This window comes from Uloborus diversus, chromosome 8 (genome assembly GCF_026930045.1).
Source record: "Uloborus diversus isolate 005 chromosome 8, Udiv.v.3.1, whole genome shotgun sequence".
Classification (NCBI taxonomy): domain Eukaryota; kingdom Metazoa; phylum Arthropoda; class Arachnida; order Araneae; family Uloboridae; genus Uloborus; species Uloborus diversus.
The window spans coordinates 5,945,749-5,969,087 of NC_072738.1; positions in this window are offsets into that span (position 1 = coordinate 5,945,749).

Genomic DNA, 23,339 nt, shown 5'->3' on the forward strand with positions numbered 1-23,339 from the left:
ATTGCAAAACTATTAGGGTTATCTTCAAAAAGTATCTTTTCCGTCACACGCCTTTTAGCAAAAACTTTAAGAAAGAATTCATTTTATAAATTTTTTTTTTAACCTCAATCAAAAGTATATATGTATTTATCTATTTAAACCTGCCAGCAATGTTTTAATAGTAATTCCTATTTTAACATATTTTTGGTTCTCAGCATGTGGATTCTCACCTCCGTGGCATGTCAAACACCTGGTGTTACTGTTTCTGTTGCTCAATAACCGGTTCTTTATTATTTCTTTCACAAGTGTCTCGAATGCTAATCTTTTACGTATATTTATTTTTTTAATATTGTGTTTTAGTTCGTTTTAAAAGCATAAGGAATTACGTCAAACAATAAATTCTCACCTCCGTCAGAAAATGCCATTTCTCATTAACAGATGGCAGTAATGACATCACATTTTATTTTCCCTTATGTGATGGAGCCCCCCTTGTTAACGTTCAGCTATATAGAAGTTGTGAGATTTTACTTGGAAATCAAGATAGATTTGGTTTTAAAAACCGAGTGTGGTTATTGGGAATTCTCACTTCCGTGAACTTGAATTTCAGAACGTAAATTAATGTAAAAAAAAGAAGTTCACATGTTACGTTCAGCTATATAGAAGTTGTGAGATTTTACTTGGAAATCAAGATAGATTTGGTTTTAAAAACCGAGTGTGGTTATTGGGAATTCTCACTTCCGTGAACTTGAATTTCAGAACGTAAATTAATGTAAAAAAAAGAAGTTCACATGTTACGTTCAGCTATATAGAAGTTGTGAGATTTTACTTGGAAATCAAGATAGATTTGGTTTTAAAAACCGAGTGTGGTTATTGGGAATTCTCACTTCCGTGAACTTGAATTTCAGAACGTAAATTAATGTAAAAAAAAGAAGTTCACATGTTACGTTCAGCTATATAGAAGTTGTGAGATTTTACTTGGAAATCAAGATAGATTTGGTTTTAAAAACCGAGTGTGGTTATTGGGAATTCTCACTTCCGTGAACTTGAATTTCAGAACGTAAATTAATGTAAAAAAAAGAAGTTCACATGTTACGTTCAGCTATATAGAAGTTGTGAGATTTTACTTGGAAATCAAGATAGATTTGGTTTTAAAAACCGAGTGTGGTTATTGGGAATTCTCACTTCCGTGAACTTGAATTTCAGAACGTAAATTAATGTAAAAAAAAGAAGTTCACATGTTACGTTCAGCTATATAGAAGTTGTGAGATTTTACTTGGAAATCAAGATAGATTTGGTTTTAAAAACCGAGTGTGGTTATTGGGAATTCTCACTTCCGTGAACTTGAATTTCAGAACGTAAATTAATGTAAAAAAAAGAAGTTCACATGTTACGTTCAGCTATATAGAAGTTGTGAGATTTTACTTGGAAATCAAGATAGATTTGGTTTTAAAAACCGAGTGTGGTTATTGGGAATTCTCACTTCCGTGAACTTGAATTTCAGAACGTAAATTAATGTAAAAAAAAGAAGTTCACATGTTACGTTCAGCTATATAGAAGTTGTGAGATTTTACTTGGAAATCAAGATAGATTTGGTTTTAAAAACCGAGTGTGGTTATTGGGAATTCTCACTTCCGTGAACTTGAATTTCAGAACGTAAATTAATGTAAAAAAAAGAAGTTCACATGTTACGTTCAGCTATATAGAAGTTGTGAGATTTTACTTGGAAATCAAGATAGATTTGGTTTTAAAAACCGAGTGTGGTTATTGGGAATTCTCACTTCCGTGAACTTGAATTTCAGAACGTAAATTAATGTAAAAAAAAGAAGTTCACATGTTACGTTCAGCTATATAGAAGTTGTGAGATTTTACTTGGAAATCAAGATAGATTTGGTTTTAAAAACCGAGTGTGGTTATTGGGAATTCTCACTTCCGTGAACTTGAATTTCAGAACGTAAATTAATGTAAAAAAAAGAAGTTCACATGTTACGTTCAGCTATATAGAAGTTGTGAGATTTTACTTGGAAATCAAGATAGATTTGGTTTTAAAAACCGAGTGTGGTTATTGGGAATTCTCACTTCCGTGAACTTGAATTTCAGAACGTAAATTAATGTAAAAAAAAGAAGTTCACATGTTACGTTCAGCTATATAGAAGTTGTGAGATTTTACTTGGAAATCAAGATAGATTTGGTTTTAAAAACCGAGTGTGGTTATTGGGAATTCTCACTTCCGTGAACTTGAATTTCAGAACGTAAATTAATGTAAAAAAAAGAAGTTCACATGTTACGTTCAGCTATATAGAAGTTGTGAGATTTTACTTGGAAATCAAGATAGATTTGGTTTTAAAAACCGAGTGTGGTTATTGGGAATTCTCACTTCCGTGAACTTGAATTTCAGAACGTAAATTAATGTAAAAAAAAGAAGTTCACATGTTACGTTCAGCTATATAGAAGTTGTGAGATTTTACTTGGAAATCAAGATAGATTTGGTTTTAAAAACCGAGTGTGGTTATTGGGAATTCTCACTTCCGTGAACTTGAATTTCAGAACGTAAATTAATGTAAAAAAAAGAAGTTCACATGTTACGTTCAGCTATATAGAAGTTGTGAGATTTTACTTGGAAATCAAGATAGATTTGGTTTTAAAAACCGAGTGTGGTTATTGGGAATTCTCACTTCCGTGAACTTGAATTTCAGAACGTAAATTAATGTAAAAAAAAGAAGTTCACATGTTACGTTCAGCTATATAGAAGTTGTGAGATTTTACTTGGAAATCAAGATAGATTTGGTTTTAAAAACCGAGTGTGGTTATTGGGAATTCTCACTTCCGTGAACTTGAATTTCAGAACGTAAATTAATGTAAAAAAAAGAAGTTCACATGTTACGTTCAGCTATATAGAAGTTGTGAGATTTTACTTGGAAATCAAGATAGATTTGGTTTTAAAAACCGAGTGTGGTTATTGGGAATTCTCACTTCCGTGAACTTGAATTTCAGAACGTAAATTAATGTAAAAAAAAGAAGTTCACATGTTACGTTCAGCTATATAGAAGTTGTGAGATTTTACTTGGAAATCAAGATAGATTTGGTTTTAAAAACCGAGTGTGGTTATTGGGAATTCTCACTTCCGTGAACTTGAATTTCAGATGCTTAACATGAGCAGACTGTAGCAACTAAGAAAAAATTTATTTCCATGAAAAAGTTATCAATTAGGCTTATATTAATGGAGAATTCTTCACCTCCGTGACAGACCTTATCAATGTCATTATTTTTGAGGTGAGAATAAATGATGAAGGCGAGGAAATACCTCAGTTTTAGACAATCTACCAAAATTATAAACTACCATTGCATTCTCAAATTTACTAATTTAGAAATACATTAATACTATACAATTTTTATCACCAATTTGAACTAAAAGGGTGACTGAAGTTTAAGACGTACTTTAATTAAGAGCTTAATATTACATTCGCATTAATCATTAAAATAACTAATTGTTTGTACATTTAACAAAATTACTCCTTTTATATTAAATTAGTCTCTATTTTCAAACACAAGTTTCTTTCATTTTTTTTTTAAATTTCCGTGAACAAGGTTTTTTTTAAAAAATTTTTAAATTATTTATTTATGAGTAAAATAATTGGAATTTAGCCGAGGCATTGCTTATAGTTATTTCTAGTAGGTAACACTTTCATGTAAGACTAGAAAAAAAAAATATTTTGACCCAAAAGTTACACATTCTGGAGAGTGACCCATTAAGTAATTCATACAGCCTATTAAATGAGGTTGACCTTGGATGTGCCACACGTGACGCATAAAAGAAATTCAAATTTAAGAAAAAAAAACTCTTTTTTAAAAAAAGTGCACACAGCGTACGGTAATGTCCACAGCCCTGCATTTTAATTACAATACAGAAAATAATGCCTTTTAAGTTCAGAGCAAATTTTTTTTTTTTTTTTACAGTGGAATTATTTTCAGTTCAGCTGACTTTGTTTTTTCTCTGCACTTCATTGTTAAAATATGAAAAACAAGACAGAGAAGAAAAAAAATTCTATTCCTTTTTCCTCAATGTTTGTACTATTTTCTGCTGCGTGATGAAATGAAACTTTTCTGAACCAAGTTTTTGGACTTCATAGAACAAAACGATATTTTTGTAAAATTGTGTACTAATTCAATCTTTTAACTGACAAATATTTTCGTGATAGAGAAGTAACAATAAGAAACTTTTAATTTTTAAATAATTTTTCATGCACTAAGTTGACAAATTCAAGTTTATGTGTTTTGACGGAATGACTGTGGTGGAGTGGCTTTTAAAGTCCATTCCTTACTATAAAAATTAACATATTTTTAATTAAGTTAAAAATTGTTGCCTTTAACTTCTATGACACTACTGTTATTATTTACGTATCCATAGTTAATAACTATGGAAGGATTGAGGGATATTGCCTCGAGATTTAGGACTTTTTTATTTATTCACACATAAAGACAACATGAGAAAGATTTTCAGCGTAAAGAAAGGAAATACCACTCAGAGCATCCGAGGTTATCGAACACACGTTTACCGGCATTTGAAGCGAAGTTTCTACCACAAAGCCACGAAGGCCCCCAACGCATAATTAATGAGGCGTAATGAGTGATATAGTTCACAAAATCATTCCAATAAATTAATGAAAAAAAAATATTTCGTAAAAATTGTCATTTTCGTGGAATTGCCCTTCACTGAAATAAGAAGCACAGTGAAAATTCGTTTTTACATACATAAAATACGCTTTATCATAAAATCTGTGATTCTTTTTGTTAGGAATTTATGTGTAGTTTCAGCTGATTCAACTGGAGTGAGTATTTTGATGACAAGATTTTTTTTCTTCGGTAATAATTTGCCTTCGTTGTAACTGTAACAGATCTTCAATAAAATACCTTTTTATCAGGAGCGGCACGGATTTTCTTTCTGTTCTTCAAGTACTGAGTATTTCAACTAAATTGCTTATTCTTTGAGTTGGGAGATTTTTTCACTTGATTCTGATTCAGCAATCAGGATTGCTCATAGTGGTCACATTGCCCAATGTCTTACGTTTGTCAAAACCTACTCTCCTTGCAAATGGTAGATAGCGAGTAACGTGATCATGATCATGTTTTCGCATGTACAAATACAGTGTTTATTTTTATTGATTACTTTTTGTTCTGCTTATATACATTTTGAGACGACAAATCTAAGTTTACTGATATTTCTATTTCTTTGCGTCTTTTATTGGCGGTATCTTTCGGATTGGAGAGTTAAAAGTTATTATCATATTTTTTTTTTTTTTTAACTTTAAACGATTTTCTACGAAGATTTTAAATGATTCTAAGCGTATTTAAATTATATGCTATTTCCTTTAAAAGAGAGAATTTTGATGGGACACATGTAATCTTTATCAGGATTTTTTTTTTAATTACTTTACGGACTATGTTTGGAACTTATACAAAATTATATGTGCACATTTTAACTAATGAAACAGAATCTTTCTTTTTATTTCGGAGTAGAAAGGGAACTAAGAGGTTTTATTTAATTTTATAGCACGAGCAGCCCTGCGGGTATATTGCTAGTCATTAATAAACTGGCTAGTGAAACGAAGAAGACTGAAACAAAAAAAACTGTTCGGTACATGACCATTTTTTTTCTCTTGAATATTTGCGTGGGAGGGGGCGGGCAATATCCCCTTCACCAATTAGTTGAGCAATAATATAATTATAAAATGAACATAAAAAAGCAGTATAGGATTAATTTATAAAATGACTATAAAAAAGCAATGCTGGTGCTAGATATGGGCAAACAGCGACTGCACAAGTCCCCATGGCGTTAAAAAAAAGACTCTCCACTGAGGAGAAGTTGAACATTATTTTGTGTTGACATAAAGTGATAGAATGGATAAGGGTCTCCAAATTATTGTGGGCCTTGGGCCTCACTTTCACTTAGTCGGCTCATTTAATATAAAAATATGTTTTCTTTCATCGGCAAAAACACTTTTAGACACTCATACACACGGAAGGAAAAAAAAAAAATTAAACTAACATTTTGGAAGCCTGGAAAACAATTAAATTAGTTTTTGTTGAAAGAGCGTAAGTCAACGTACAAAATTACGTCTTTTTTCCAAAAGTAATTCAATTTTAGGCGCTAACTCCCCCTAGCCCCCCTTCCCAGAAATCGTTAAGCATAATAAAAACTCTGAACGGGTACATGGTTATGACTTCCAATTATACTTTCAAATTGTCCTTTACTTAAAACCACCCTTGCTCTGCAGTTTATAATACTGGCGCATTTCCAGTACGCTCTATTCGTGGATTTGTTGTGAATCCTGTATAAATATTCGTTGTGTAATATTAGTTTCCTCTGATTGAATCGATGAATTCAATGCTGTTCATTTTCGGACTGAACAACGATTTTGGAAAAAAAGGAAAAAGTCCGAGTAAAAATACGCACGTGCTCGGAACCGGGAAAAATAATCCGCATAGAATTTCCCTACACCGATTGTCCCCCTAAACCAAAATCCCTACAACCAGTTTGAATTGACGTACCCCACACCCCCCACTGGGAGATTCCCATGCATCATCCCCATCCCCTTGGGGATGGGGGCGAAAGATGGTAGACACGGAAGATAGGACCCATGCAACAATGAGCAAGGTCAAGACGGAAAGTGTAATCTGGTGATAGAGGTCTACTGAGCGGAATTAAATAATCCAGATGTGCCTGTCAGAGGTGTATTTTGCTCCCAAATGTGACAAAACACTGTCTTGGGGTACCCGTTCAGCTAGTCACAGTCCTTTCAATTTTTTCTGACTCTGCCTCCCTTCGGCACCTATTGATAGGTAGTGCACCTATCCCCAAAATCGTGTATAAATGTGGCATTGCTTTGATACTTTATTTAATACTTATATACTTAATTACTTTGAAAACACGACGAAAGGGAAGACACGTGGCATCCTATTCCTTTTGAAAGTAGTCATATTCCGTGTCATCCTCCTCCTTACCCCCACCCCAACTGAAAAAAATAGCTCCAAGTGCAACATTAAGCAGCACAAATGCCCGCAACTCACGTATCAACGCTTCTTGTGTAGATTAAATGCTGTCAGATTACTGTGGGTATGAAGAATAATCCTCACGCCCACTTAATTAAATCTGTCATTTTCAGCAACTTTATTAGCTAACTTCGTTTTAAAATATATATACCACTCTCACATAAAAACAAACTGGGAGCAATGAAATTTTGATCCGTATGTAAAGGAGATGCTGCATTTTTTTTTTTTTTTTTTGCAGTTATAGAAAAAGAAAATAAACTAAACCGTATTAGAAGATTATTTACAATCAGTGCTTCTCAACCGGTATGCTTAGGCACACTGGTGTGCCTCGGTATTTTCGGAGTTGTCGAAAAAGGAAGAACAGCGATGCATTTTACTTGCGCATATGAGGCAGTGAGAAGCAAAGCGATGTAAGTGACAAAATTAAAAAATTTTGTAGGTAACCAGTACACATGGTAGGTGAACCTCTCCTCTGTCTTGGGGCAAGTGGTGGTACTAGTAGCTCTGGTAGTTGCTGCTATACAGCATGATTTAGAAAAAAATTTCAATGAAAACTTACCTAGGATGTTTTCTTTAAAAGCGTTTTACACTCAAAACTTGAAAATTTCCACTTACATCCCTTTGCTTCTCACAGCCTCATATGATGTTGCTCGCTTAACTGAGAACTGCATACCGAAAGATGTATTTTACCAGCGTGTAAAGTACGAGGGACAGATGGGTTCCGATGCAGTAAATGAGGTGATGGTCAGAGTACCAATTCTAGGCGATGCTTTCAAGCGATGAATTAATGACATTTTATTACTAATAGCTGGAAATTTCTTATTTAATGTTTATAAATCAACAGACATAAAACGTGCACAGCATTCTTGCTAATGACGAAGGCAGTCAAGATCATTATATTTTTGCAAGAAACATTCTCAGCTTGCAACTGGTGATGAAATAGTACTAATTACAGCTAAATAAATAAACTGCAACGGAATCCCTTTTTATAATTACACTAGCGTTGCAGTGATGGACTAGTTGCAATATTGGGAAATGGCGAAGGGTTCATGTTGAATGCGAGAAATCAAAATCCAATCAGTTTTATCCATTGTGAAACTCTCAAGGCAAACAATATGCCAGATCAGCTGAAGTCAGTCGGGGTTGAAGCCATAAAAATCGTCAAAATACACTCAAGACTACTAAATTCTCACATTTGCATTCTACTTTCTGACAAGGTGGGGGCAGATCACCACTCCCTGCTTCTTCGGGTGGAGAATCGTTGGCTTTTGAGAAGCAAGGACCAGCTAGGAATTTTTCAGTTGAGGGGACGAGGTACAAATTTCTGTTGATCCGCGACAAAACGAAACATAGCAGTTCGCTACACGGTAAATTCTGTCTGGGAAAACAAGCGTACTTGGCTGATATTTTTGAAAATCTTAACAAACTAAAAAGCAGAATTCAAGGAGGCGGCTGGATTATTTGTATTGTCCAATCACGGATTGCATGGAATTTTCAAACGTCCAGATAAGACGAAAATATGTGAATAAGGGGGAAAAGTAAAAATTTGATGCTCGTATTCCGCTCATTTGAATGAGACTCTGCTTCTGCAAAGACTGACATCGCTAAAAAATAACAGATGTCCATTTCCGGCTGTAAAACGGATGTTTGTCTTTCCGTACAATCCGTGGTCAGACAGTATGTATGAACTAGCTAAAAGGGTAAAAATCAAAAATTCAGCTGTGGAGAGAGAATTAGATCGTGGCTCACTGGACATGTTCAAATGAACCAGTTACACGCATTCTGGAAGAAAAGCTATTGAATGTAGTGGCAAAACATGTTGCAATGATTTAGAACAAAGTGTTAGCACTACTTGTACTGGAATAGATAAACAATATGACTGGGTTCGTGATTTATTGAAGCATCAGTAAGGAACTTTCTTTGAAGGCATAAGAAAAATTTATATAGACCTCAGGAGCGGATGCTCCTTAAAGCTGGGGTGCAGCGAAGTGCCTTTAGATGCATATTGGCTGTTAGTAAAATGGGTACCTAAAAATCTCTGATCACGCTGTTCACGAGCTGTTACTCTAACCATTTTAAAGAACATATATATTTGTGACGTGGGATTCTTAGCATTGTACTTTTCAAGAAGAACAAAATATCATGTCGAGAACCTTGATTTAAAAACTTTCTGTAGCGCTGAATTTCAAATAGAATTTTACTTCCGTAACTGAAAATAATAATGTAAGAACTGAAAACCGAATAAGAGCAATAAATATTTTTAAAGGGAAGAAACGCAAAAAAAATTTCGAAAAAAAAAAAAGAGAATAAACTGTGTTAAATCATTTTTTTTTTTTGCGCTCGAGGGGGGAGGGAGGGGAGGTCGGCAAAGTTCTTAATTTTTTCGGAGGGGGTCCACGCAGGTCTGAAGTTTGGGAACCTCTGCCTTAGGCAACACGGAGAAAATGGGACAGGATTTTTTTCATCGCTGCTGGTAGCGCTTCGGTGCCATGTCGTACTCTGTTGAATGAGAAGGGAACGGTGAATTTTGGACCGAGTGTTTTTGATGGAATCAGCGGGGAGGCTGTCGAGAGGTAGCCGGCAGTTCGTTAGTTTCGGGCCATGGGTACGAGGAAATTGTGAGAGGTCAGATATGGGATCCGATTATCCCCATGAGAGATCTTTATCATTATGATATAAAAAAAAAGATGATGATGATTTATGCTGCGTGATCAAACAGTTATTCTTATATATTTTTAAATAAACAATAAAGTTGCTTCACTACTTTTTTTTTATTTTTTATAATGTTTCCATCTATGTTAACACCCCACTTCCTGGTTTCCAAAATTCACCAAGAGCAGCTTCAATTCTCATAATTTTTGCATTGCCTTAGATACTACTCGGTGAACTTTTACGAATTTCCTATTCTTGACTTTTCGTTGTGCTACCTTCGACGCATTTTATAATTGTTCAAGCACATAATTTTTAGCTCTTCTTTATAACTGTCAGAAACTTTCTCTTTTTCTTTTATCTTCACAAACTTTAGATGAAACAGCTCTCTTAGGTGTCATTATATTTCATCAACATTCATTTAAAATGAAAAAATAAATAAAAATCAATTTGAATTTTGACATCTGGAATTCAAATTATGCTTTTCGCAATCACGAGTGTGTGTGTGTGAGTGTGTAGGCGTGTGTGTTTGTATCTGTGTGCAGGCATGAGAGTGTGTGTAGTGTGTGTGTAGTTGTGTATGTATGCGTGTGTGTGTAGGACATCGATGCAACCTGGAGACGGCTTTCGCTATAGGAGCAGCATCGTGAGCAGCCGGTCGACAGTGATGCTGCAGAGGGTGCTGGTGGGAAAATAAAATGATAGCACATCAAAACAGTCAAATGAAAGCAATAAGCAATCGTGATTACTCAAAAAAAAAAAAAAAGGATATTAAGATAATAGTAATACAGTGAAATTCCGTTACAACGAATACCAATACAACGAAATTTCCGTTTCAACGAACTACATTTTCAGTCCCTATATAACTCCCATTACGTTATTTGAATTCCATTACAACGAAATTCCCGTTACAACGAACAAAATTTGCGGTCCCTTGAAGTTCGTTGTAACGGGATTTCACTGTAATAATATTGATATTGTAGTTGATGATAACTTATTCTTATTCCTCCCGTCTATCCACAGGCTAAACCAGGTCCATGAGCCCAAGTGTCCCCAAAAAATCATAAACCAGGAGAGGACTGGTGTAAATGTCCTCTCTGTCCAGTTCTGCACAATTCAAAAGATGGTCTGGAGATGTCTGCACTAGAGATGAGACGGGCTCAAGCACAGATATTCAATCGCCAATCTCCATACAAATTCAAAGCAAATAAACATTTTCTTACAGTAAGAAAATGAAAGTAACATTTAAATCAGTTCAATCAATGTCAAATTTACCCCCACTCCCCCCCTCCAAAATAAATAAATTAACGCTTATTTATAGTGTTTTTTTGCGATTACTATTGCAATATGTCATACAGTAATGCATTTGAAGTGGAGCTTTTTAAGAAAATTAAGAAACTTCTGTTAATGAAGAGCATTTGACGAAACATTTTTCATTAACAGAGAGATCATGTCAGACTGTAAAAGGCTCAGTTTTTTATACAAGAAAGTTTCCTTCGGGCTCGGATTTCGATCTGAGACAATATCACTCGGGCTTGGGCGGGTTCGGTTACAAATTTTCGGGCTCGGGCGGGCCCGGGCTCTCAAAAATGAGCCCGAACTCATCTCTAGTCTGCACCAATCTACATTTGGTACAGGTCCAAAAATTTTCTCACCCAAATGAAAAGAAGGGCACTTGATGTGCCCACTCGCAAGCCTACTGATTGCTGTTTGGACGACTCTATCCGCCTTGATGGAAAGGGCACCACCTGGGGACTGCCTATTGTACCAGGGGTGAGTCGGAGGATTGATATTGTAGTTCATTTCATGAGTAAAACAAACTACTAAAAGCCATGATTTTTTTTTATTTTATAGATAAAAAGACTAAAAATACATAAAGGGCACCACCTGGGGACTGCCTATTGTACCAGGGGTGAGTCGGAGGATTGATATTGTAGTTCATTTCATGAGTAAAACAAACTACTAAAAGCCATGATTTTTTTTTATTTTATAGATAAAAAGACTAAAAATACATAAAGGGCACCACCTGGGGACTGCCTATTGTACCAGGGGTGAGTCGGAGGATTGATATTGTAGTTCATTTCATGAGTAAAACAAACTACTAAAAGCCATGATTTTTTTTTATTTTATAGATAAAAAGACTAAAAATACATAAAGGGCACCACCTGGGGACTGCCTATTGTACCAGGGGTGAGTCGGAGGATTGATATTGTAGTTCATTTCATGAGTAAAACAAACTACTAAAAGCCATGATTTTTTTTTATTTTATAGATAAAAAGACTAAAAATACATAAAGGGCACCACCTGGGGACTGCCTATTGTACCAGGGGTGAGTCGGAGGATTGATATTGTAGTTCATTTCATGAGTAAAACAAACTACTAAAAGCCATGATTTTTTTTAATTTTATAGATAAAAAGACTAAAAATACATAAAGGGCACCACCTGGGGACTGCCTATTGTACCAGGGGTGAGTCGGAGGATTGATATTGTAGTTCATTTCATGAGTAAAACAAACTACTAAAAGCCATGATTTTTTTTTATTTTATAGATAAAAAGACTAAAAATACATAAAGGGCACCACCTGGGGACTGCCTATTGTACCAGGGGTGAGTCGGAGGATTGATATTGTAGTTCATTTCATGAGTAAAACAAACTACTAAAAGCCATGATTTTTTTTTATTTTATAGATAAAAAGACTAAAAATACATAAAGGGCACCACCTGGGGACTGCCTATTGTACCAGGGGTGAGTCGGAGGATTGATATTGTAGTTCATTTCATGAGTAAAACAAACTACTAAAAGCCATGATTTTTTTTTATTTTATAGATAAAAAGACTAAAAATACATAAAGGGCACCACCTGGGGACTGCCTATTGTACCAGGGGTGAGTCGGAGGATTGATATTGTAGTTCATTTCATGAGTAAAACAAACTACTAAAAGCCATGATTTTTTTTATTTTATAGATAAAAAGACTAAAAATACATAAAGGGCACCACCTGGGGACTGCCTATTGTACCAGGGGTGAGTCGGAGGATTGATATTGTAGTTCATTTCATGAGTAAAACAAACTACTAAAAGCCATGATTTTTTTTTATTTTATAGATAAAAAGACTAAAAATACATAAAGGGCACCACCTGGGGACTGCCTATTGTACCAGGGGTGAGTCGGAGGATTGATATTGTAGTTCATTTCATGAGTAAAACAAACTACTAAAAGCCATGATTTTTTTTTATTTTATAGATAAAAAGACTAAAAATACATAAAGGGCACCACCTGGGGACTGCCTATTGTACCAGGGGTGAGTCGGAGGATTGATATTGTAGTTCATTTCATGAGTAAAACAAACTACTAAAAGCCATGATTTTTTTTTATTTTATAGATAAAAAGACTAAAAATACATAAAGGGCACCACCTGGGGACTGCCTATTGTACCAGGGGTGAGTCGGAGGATTGATATTGTAGTTCATTTCATGAGTAAAACAAACTACTAAAAGCCATGATTTTTTTTATTTTATAGATAAAAAGACTAAAAATACATAAAGGGCACCACCTGGGGACTGCCTATTGTACCAGGGGTGAGTCGGAGGATTGATATTGTAGTTCATTTCATGAGTAAAACAAACTACTAAAAGCCATGATTTTTTTTATTTTATAGATAAAAAGACTAAAAATACATAAAGGGCACCACCTGGGGACTGCCTATTGTACCAGGGGTGAGTCGGAGGATTGATATTGTGGTTCATTTCATGAGCAAAACAAACTACTAAAAGCCATGATTTTTTTTTTTTATTTTATAGATAAAAAGACTAAAAATACATAAAGGGCACCACCTGGGGACTGCCTATTGTACCAGGGGTGAGTCGGAGGATTGATATTGTAGTTCATTTCATGAGTAAAACAAACTACTAAAAGCCATGATTTTTTTTATTTTATAGATAAAAAGACTAAAAATACATAAAGGGCACCACCTGGGGACTGCCTATTGTACCAGGGGTGAGTCGGAGGATTGATATTGTGGTTCATTTCATGAGTAAAACAAACTACTAAAAGCCATGATTTTTTTTTATTTTATAGATAAAAAGACTAAAAATACATAAAGGGCACCACCTGGGGACTGCCTATTGTACCAGGGGTGAGTCGGAGGATTGATATTGTAGTTCATTTCATGAGTAAAACAAACTACTAAAAGCCATGATTTTTTTTATTTTATAGATAAAAAGACTAAAAATACATAAAGGGCACCACCTGGGGACTGCCTATTGTACCAGGGGTGAGTCGGAGGATTGATATTGTGGTTCATTTCATGAGCAAAACAAACTACTAAAAGCCATGATTTTTTTTTTATTTTATAGATAAAAAGACTAAAAATACATAAAGGGCACCACCTGGGGACTGCCTATTGTACCAGGGGTGAGTCGGAGGATTGATATTGTAGTTCATTTCATGAGTAAAACAAACTACTAAAAGCCATGTTTTTTTTTATTTTATAGATAAAAAGACTAAAAATACATTATAAAATACCATAAAAATGAGAGGAAAAAAAAAGAAACAATTTAGCATTATAGATGACAGAAACATAGTAACCAACCATTATTTGATCTATTCTTTTGACATTTGAAAATGCTGAAAAGTTTTCATAACAAAAAAGGAATCAAACACACAAATGCTTTCATTAAATGTCAGTTCAAACTTGGCAATTTTTAAAAACTTCAGTTTACTATCTTATGAATGGCAATTTAAATTGCATTAGAAATTAAACAAAATAAATATAATAACAATAAAATTAAATAAGTCAAAAAATATTATTACATTTGAAACTCAGAAAAATGTTTTGAATTGTAGGAGAAATTCATAATCAAGCACATGTGTCCTCTCACAAGACATAGTTCAAACTTGGTGATTTTTCAAAAGTTAAGTTTTTGATCTCACGAGCATAAACTGATTTACTACATTTTTATAATATGCAGTAAAAATAAGATAATAATAAAAAATAAACAAATATACATCTACTACGGTTCATTGCAAGAGCAAAGCAGACTTATGAAGCCTATCAATTTATTTAATTTTAGAGACAAAAAATAATTCCCAAAATTTTTAAACATTTTCAGAGAGAGTTAAGATTTCAAAAACGTTCTTGGGTTCTGAAAAAATAAATAAATAAATAAAAAAAACCCAAAGGTTTTTTTTATGCACAACAGATTCAATGGGTCATGTCAACTGTAATTTCAGAACTCAACTGATTGACCCTAATACATGTGCAGAGGTGCCAAGTTTCAATGGAAGTTATCAGTAACCAGAGTCATAGTTGTAGTGAAAAACGGAAATCTAACGCACGTAGTCGCGCAAATCGCGATCCTAACAGTTGTGTTTAAACTTTAGTACACATTTCTGCTGAATAATTAAAATTTTCAAACAAATATGCATTTAATAATTGAAAAATAAAATACAGGAATGAAAATTCTCAAAAATCGGTGAACATTGAAGTTATTTACTTTATTGAAAATGATATACATAAAAACAATTAAGTAGCACAAAATGTTAAAGATTAAATTAAATTTTAGAAATCGGTTGAATGAAGCTGTAAAATAAATGCAAAAATTATTGAAAGAATAATAGAATGGATACTGTAAAAAAATATTAATATTCAAGAATCGGCTAGAAGTTCTTATTTATTTGAACATAAATTGATCCAAGTTGACTTTTTAGCAGCTTTACATTGTTCATTTGAAAATTTATGATCGAAACATTTTGTACTGAAGTTGAAATTTTTCTGTTTTTCTATAAGCAGTGATGTCAGTGTCTCTGTCCCCAGAGTCGGGCGAAAATCAGTTTGGTTCTTACGTACCACACTAAAAACCCTTTCTGAAGTTGCATTGCTATGTGGCACAAGCAATAATGCTAGCATTAATTTTGAGAGAGCATTATATTTTTTAGCTCCATTCTCATCAGATATCTGTGATATTTTGTGCCATATAGCATCTGCACTATCATTTATCACATCATACTCCTCAAAATTTTCAAATTGATACATACTAAATTCTATGTCCAAATTTGCTTTTTCTGCATCTGTCAAAACATTGGGAAATTTTGAAATTAAAAATTCTACAGAGGAGAATGACACTTTTCCGAAGAGAGACATCTGCAAGAGCTGCATGCTCCACAAATGAATTGGCTACGAGTATTTTATTTTTAATGTATTCCACACTTTTAACATAAAAATTTCTTACGTCTTTATAAAACTGTTCAGCTTCATCTGAAGAAATATTCTTCAGGCAACATTTGGTTTCTGATCCAATTACAAGATCATTGTCTGCTTTTTGATTTTTTCTTTTGACACAGTCGAGGCTTAAGAGTGAGTTTGGACTATCACCAACAGCAGAAGGTTTGATAAACCTTACAATAAGCCCTAATAATAAATCCTCAACAGTCTTGCTTACTTTGTGTATTAGGGGTTTTTCTTGTTGAAGAAATGTGTTTGCATTCAAAAACAGGGGCAACACACTTTTTAAAAATAACACATAAACTTTGGTAACGGGGTTTTGCATGCTGACTTTAATTTCCTGATACTTTGCATGCTTAATATTATTCTTTTCATCACAAAAATACAAAGTCAGTGGCTCCCACTGTTCGAGGACTCTTTGAATACATTCGAACAGAGACAGCCACCTGGTTGAAACATACTTTAATACTTTATGTGGTTTAACCCCATATATATCTTGGCACAATTTAAAACTGTGCTGCCTTTTGGAGCTTTTTTGCAAAAAATAATAAATATTCATCAAAAACTCCTCAACATCAAATTGTTGTATTGCTGCACAACCATTCTTTGCAGCTAGATGTAATAAATGGCAAACACAGCCCTGAAAATTAATATTTGGCTGAACTTTTTTTATATAAGAAAGCACACCCTTAATATTTCCTGTCATTGCTTTGGCATTATCTGATGCAAATGCAACACAATTTTTCCAACAAATTTCTTTCTTGGTGAATTCTTTATTTATAGCATTGAAAATTCCCTCACCAGTGTTATCAGTGCACTCAATGATGGACAGTATCATATAAATAATTTTGCCATGATTTTCGGAAAAATAGGACACAACAATGGGGTAAAGTTTCGTATCATTTTTGTCATTGCTGCCGTCTGTTGCGAGAGCAAAGGGCCTTGAATTTAAATTTTCAATCACATCATCCTGTGTAGCCGATGAAAGACATTTTAATAAAGCAGTTGTTTTTGTACGCCCACAAGCATATTTCGCTGCTATTTTGGAGTCTGGAAACATTCTTTTGAAGAGCGGTCCAGCATGATCAGAACATGATATTGGTAGATTATGCTCCGATATAAAACTTGTGAACAGAAGTTCTGCTTTTGTCACCAAAAGTTCATCATCGGCAGTTTTCATATATGCAAACATATTTTTGTTCGAATCGCAAGCTTTTGCGTACTTTTGATGCATGGCAGTTTTAATATGCCTTCGGCAATCATCTCTTCCACCATGAGCAATTGAGATGTCTTTGGAGCAGATAGTGCAAAAAACGAACTCCGGCGCTAAATTTGAATGAATCAAACATTGCCATTCTTTTGTGTACTCTTGTCGATATTTCTGAGTTTTTTTATGTCTTTTTGTAGGCTTTCCTACATCTTCTACTGGATTTTCTTCTACATCTCGAACAGCGTTTTGTTCAATGTTAAGCGCTCCACTCTGGCTATTACTTTTTTCTGGTTTAGACTGTTGTAGAGATCCATTACTATTATTTGGATCAGGAACTCCACGTTCGGAACTTTTTTCTCGAGCTGACTTTAGCCATTTATCCATAATTAAACAAGGATTAAAAAAAATATGACGTGAATGTGAATCATCGGATAAGAAACAATCACGCAAAATGAAAAATCGCGCAAGTGTCAAATATCCAACGTGCACGCTGCGTTCTCGAACGAATCAACAAGCTTAAGTTGAGTTGTACCTATACTTCAAAAATTAGTGAGCGAGATGCAGTGAATTCTCAAAAATAGTATTTTATACTTTTTAAAACACACTTGGATGACTTTAAGTTTACAGTTCCTATCAATATTTAAAAATGACCTTGCGGAAAAAAAATTTGTAAGATTTTTCGAAACCTTACGCACATACATCGTTGGCCAGTCGCTATTCTTACAACGCATCCATGCGCCGTCGGTTTCTGCGCATCACGCGCGAAGTATCCGGCGAATACGCAAAGCGAGTTGGTAGGTGACATACACACTAAAGCGAAAGAGAGCGCAAGCAATGTTATCGCTTTCTCGGCAAGCTTAAACACGAAATAATGGTAGATAACACATTTTCTCATGAAATTACTCCAAACGTTCTAAAGGGAATAATTTTTTAAACTTTAGAAAAATTATCTGAGCAAAATTCGACTTTTCCGTAACTTTTTATCGATGTTCGTAACACCGTAATTTCGACGGGAATCCGTAGTAGTTACGGGCAAATCGTAATACTTGGCACCTCTGCATGTGATATAGAATGCATTTTGCAATGCAGTCCAACTTAAGTCTTTAATGTAAAAGTAGAAAATATTTAAAAAAAATCACAGACAGCAATTTCTTTCTTTTTTTTTTTAAACTTGAAGTATGCTACTATCATTGCTATTAGGTGCATGTAAAAGGCTTTTTCAAATTTCAAACTCAAATAAAAAGACTAGAAACATATGATAAAGTACAAGACTGAAATTGGAGAATTTCGCTCCTCACCTCTGACTGTCAAGAGTGCCCTGATCCGTAAGGCATCGGACTTGTGACCCTAGGGTCCCAGATTTTATCCACTGCCTTCATTAATGGCGACTGGGGGGCTATACTAATGCTCATAGTCACAAAGTCCTCCAAGTGAAACGATACCTCTGGGGATGTGGACCAGAGATTGCTACGCTTCCGGTCTGGATGGGGAACTCTGGAATTTAGAGTGACTGTCAAGACGTAGCAAATACAGTAAAACCCCAATTTACCGTTTTTGTAGGACTGACAGGAGAAACGTTATAAGCAAAAAAAGGTTATAAAAATATTATCAACCAAATTTTTATTAAATTCTATAAAATAATTTTAATAGAAGTAGATGCACACAGTAAAAATATTTTACAACATATGTAAAATTAATTTCATACACATTCTTACAAAATAGAAAAGGATACCGTATTATCCGTCATGCAAGGTTTATTTTGCAATAAAACAAAAGTAGATTTCCCCATTCAGTTCCAATCAGAAAGCAAATCACTGTGAGGAAAAAAATAAATAAATCTCAAAAGTAACCTTCTTTCAAAAATAGTGTATTGCATATAATGTGAGCTTGTTATTTATAGTAGGTCATTATTAACGGGTTTAATTATATTCCAATAAAGTAATCAATTCGGAAGCAATCATTGTCACTGCGATTTTTTCATGTATTTTTTAAATAAATTATTTTAGTTTCCTTTTAGAAAAGAAAGTTTAATTTTTATTTATTGAGAAACTATGGTAAATTCTTTAGAGAAAATATTTTTACAAAATTAAACTGTTTATTAATACTAATAAGGTATGTACTGAACTTATATTTATTTTTAAGCTGAACATATATTTTTTACAGTATTATTATTATTACTTTTTCCTAACCTCGATTATTCCGGCATGCTGGAAAGGACCAGTCAAGTGTTATTGAAAATCTGGTGACACCTGAATTTTGCGGCATGCCGGCCAATGTGGGGTAATACGGTAACTGTGTTACATTTTCCCAGGCAAAGAATATTAAATGCAATGCTTCTGTTCTGAAATGAACTTTTAGTCGGTTGAACGAAAAAGCTATCAAAACTGGAATAAATCATTTCTCTGATTTTAAAAGAACTGAAATGCATAATTTGTCACAGAAAAATAAGCAAAAGGAAGTTGGATCTATATTGTGGGGGGAGGGGACTTTAAAAGCTGGAAAGCAGTGGATTGAGAAACATAATATACGGAAAGAAATAACATTAACAGCACTGAAGAAAATAAACGAAAAAAAAAATTATAAGGGGAAAACGTTAAATCAGGGTTCTACTGTATGTTGATGAAAGACCGAATACTTGATTATGTTTTTGTACATTCGAACCATAACCAGTGTATGTTTACAAATACAATTTGTATTTGTAGACTCTGGTGGATGTCAAAAAGAGGCAACACTCGCTAGGCCTCTAGATTTAAAAGAAAACTTCTACAGAGTCACACATCCCTCTCCTCTATTTGATTAGCCACTTTTCTCTGCAAGAGAAGCAAAAAAGTTACGCCACTCTTCTATCATTTTATTGCTTCTGAAATATGTAGCAGGAAAAGCAAACTTCAGATTTAACATTCACTATTAGCACATAGTGTGTGTCGACATTTCCCAGTGAAAGTTATAAATTAGGATATTTATCTAATATTTTTGACATTCACCAAGCAACTGAGGAATGTTGACATTCAACAGGGAAAGGCAACGTTCTCCAGATTTTTGTCTTTCGTGGTAACACATACAAGATATTTAAAATGTATATATGCCAGTGAATATTCAATGTGATGGTACACTGCTCTATTCTTTAATGATGAACCAATACTTCGGCAGCAGAAAAAATAAATTAAATGTTGTCACAAAACAAGTAAGATGATAAAATGCATCATTGAATTTCTGAGCAGACATTGAAAGACTAAGGCTTTTCATTAGAGTGGACTTTCAAGTGCCTTTTCAGACTGGAAGATTGAGAAAATTTCCTGAGGCACAACTTACAAGAATATGGCTTGTCTCCTGTATGAATTTTGACGTGTACTGTCAGGCCAGAAGAGGTAGAAAATGCTTTACTACAAAAATCACACGCATACGGTTTCTCGCCAGTATGGATTCTGACGTGCGTCTTTAGGTTCGTGAGGCGGGAAAACTCTTTAGAACAAAATTTACAAGCAAACGGCTCTCCTCCAGAATGGATTTCCCCATCTGCTGTCAGAGGCTCTAACTGAGGAGATGGATCTGAGGAACTGCCAGCTTTTTTCTCAGTATGGGTTTTCCTATGCCTGGTGAGTGATGAATTGTCCGAAAATGCCTTTGGACAAACTTCGCATGAGAACGGCCTCTCGCCAGTATGAATCCTCAAATGCTGTTTCAAGTGCTGACTCTGAGAAAATTTCTTGGAGCAAATTTCGCAAGCATGTGGCTTTTCGCCAGTGTGGATCCTCACGTGGATTCTCAGACCCGAAGCTCCGGAAAAAGTTTTAGAACAAAAATTGCAAGCATACGGCTTGTCTCCAGCATGGATTCTACTGTGTTCTTTTAGGGCTGTAGAGGTACTAAATGCTGATGAGCAATTCTGGCAAGAATAGGGTTTCTCGCCAGTATGAATCCTCATATGATGTTTGAAATATTTCGACTGAGAAAAAGATTTAGCACAATGTTCGCAAGTAAATGGCTTTTCGCCAGTATGGACCCTCAAATGAACTTTCAAATTCCCGGAGTGTGAAAATTTCTTAAAACATACTTTACAAGCATAAGGTTTGTCGCCAGTATGTGTTCTCTCATGTCTAGTTAGATAACTTAAGTCAGAAAAGGTTTTTGAGCAATGTTCGCAACAATAAGGTTTTTCGCCAGTATGGATTCTCAAGTGGATTTTAAGCGCTTCAAGTTGAGAAAACTTCTTTCTGCAAAATTCACAGCAGTAAGACTTTTCGAAAGCATGGATTTTTTCATGTCTAGACAGATGTCCCAGTACAGAAAATGTCTTCCCACAATCATGACAAGAGTAAGGTTTTTCACCAGTATGAGTCCTTAAGTGTACTTTCAGACTTCCAACTTCACAAAACTTCTTTTCACAAAAGTCACAAGAATGAGGTTTTTCGCCAGTATGGGTTCTCTCGTGTCTGTTTAGATGACTTAAGTCATAAAACACTTTTGAGCAATGTTTGCAAGAAAAATGTTTTTCATCATTATGGATCTGTAAGTGTACTTTTAGACTTCCGAGTCTAGAAAACTTCTTTTCACAAAAGTCGCAAGAATAAGGTTTTTCACCAGTGTGGATCCTCAAGTGTACTTTCAGATTTCCGAGTTTAGAAAACTTCTTTTCACAAAAGTCGCAAGAATGTGATTTTTGGCCAGTATGGATTTTCATGTGTCTAGTTAATTCATAAGATTGAGGAAATTCCTTTGAACAAATCTCACAAGAATATGATTTTTGGGCAGTATGAATGCTTGTGGGTGCTTCCATGTTTTCTGAACAATAAAATGTCTTAAAAATAAAACTGACAGGGATGTTTTTTCTTATTGCTGTAAACCAAGTTCTTGAAAAGTTGAATGTCTTGTGAGAGAAGTGTAATGTGTTTTCAGAGAACTAAAGAGTTAAACACACTATTTTTGACTTTTCTGTACGTACAGTGCAAGAATTCTTGACTGAGTATGTTTCATGAATTCAAAAATTTTAATTCAGGCATAGATAATAACGATAAATGAAAGCTGCAGTATCATTTACAATGAATAATTTTCAAAAAGACTGAAAAGCTGATAGTTATTTAAATTGCATTGAATATTAAATCAAAAATAAGTATAATGCTTCACATTTGTAAAATGGCTTAGAAACAGGAAATCATTTGGCTATCTTTTCTTTAACGGTTAGTTTTATTTCACCATGCAAAACTTTTCCAACAAAATTTTTGTGCAGTTATTTATCAGATGAAAATCCCAAATCAGTTTTTTTTTCCAATAACATAAATGAGTATATCTTTCTTTAAGTAGATATCAGTATTATTAAACAGGGGTTCAATTTTCATGAAGTACCTCAAACCAATTTTCTGTACTACTATTTCAAAAGCTGTAAAATACACACATATTATAATACATTCACCCCCATTTAACAAAGAAAACTCTTCAAATTTTCAAGGAAATTCTACAACTTTCAGAGGATAGAATTTGGAAAATAATTAGTACAGTATTATTTTGAGTTTGTTACGTTGTCTACAACCGGCACTTTGTTTGACTGTCTTTGTGTTAGTTGTATGTTTTAAGAAAAAAAAAAACTTTATTCTGGTTGCTTCATTTTCAAACATTTGCTTCTTTAAAAGTTTAGAGGTAAACATCTGTGGTTAGGTTCTAACAAAGTGGAGTTGGATCCCTGGCATCCTATAAAGTCCTGGGGAAGAAATAAGACACTCATAACTATTTAACCATGATGCAATTATTCTATCACATTACAAAACCAAATAAAATTTTAATTAACATAGATCAAATTAAAACACTACCATGAAAATAATTATTAGTATTTAATTAATTAAACACCTATGAAACTAAGTCAAACTCTGAGTACTGACAACTTTGGTTTCACATATCCACACATGACATTACGTTAAATTATCATATTGAAAATAGATCAGATAGAATAGTATTAAAACTTTTGAAGTTTGTTAATTAAAGTATTAAAACTTTAAATCATTATCAAAAAATTATTATAAGACAAGTGACCTGAAAAAGAATACGAACGTCAACAAAAATTCTGACAACCATATCATGTCAGAAAAAAACGGTATTTGCGCGATTGCTCACGAAATTATTACTAAAAATTCTATTTTGATATATGTGCATTTAATTTACTGATGATTTAATATTATTTGTTATACTGTTATCATTAATCGTAATCTGATTTCATTTTGTATAAATGGGATTGGCATG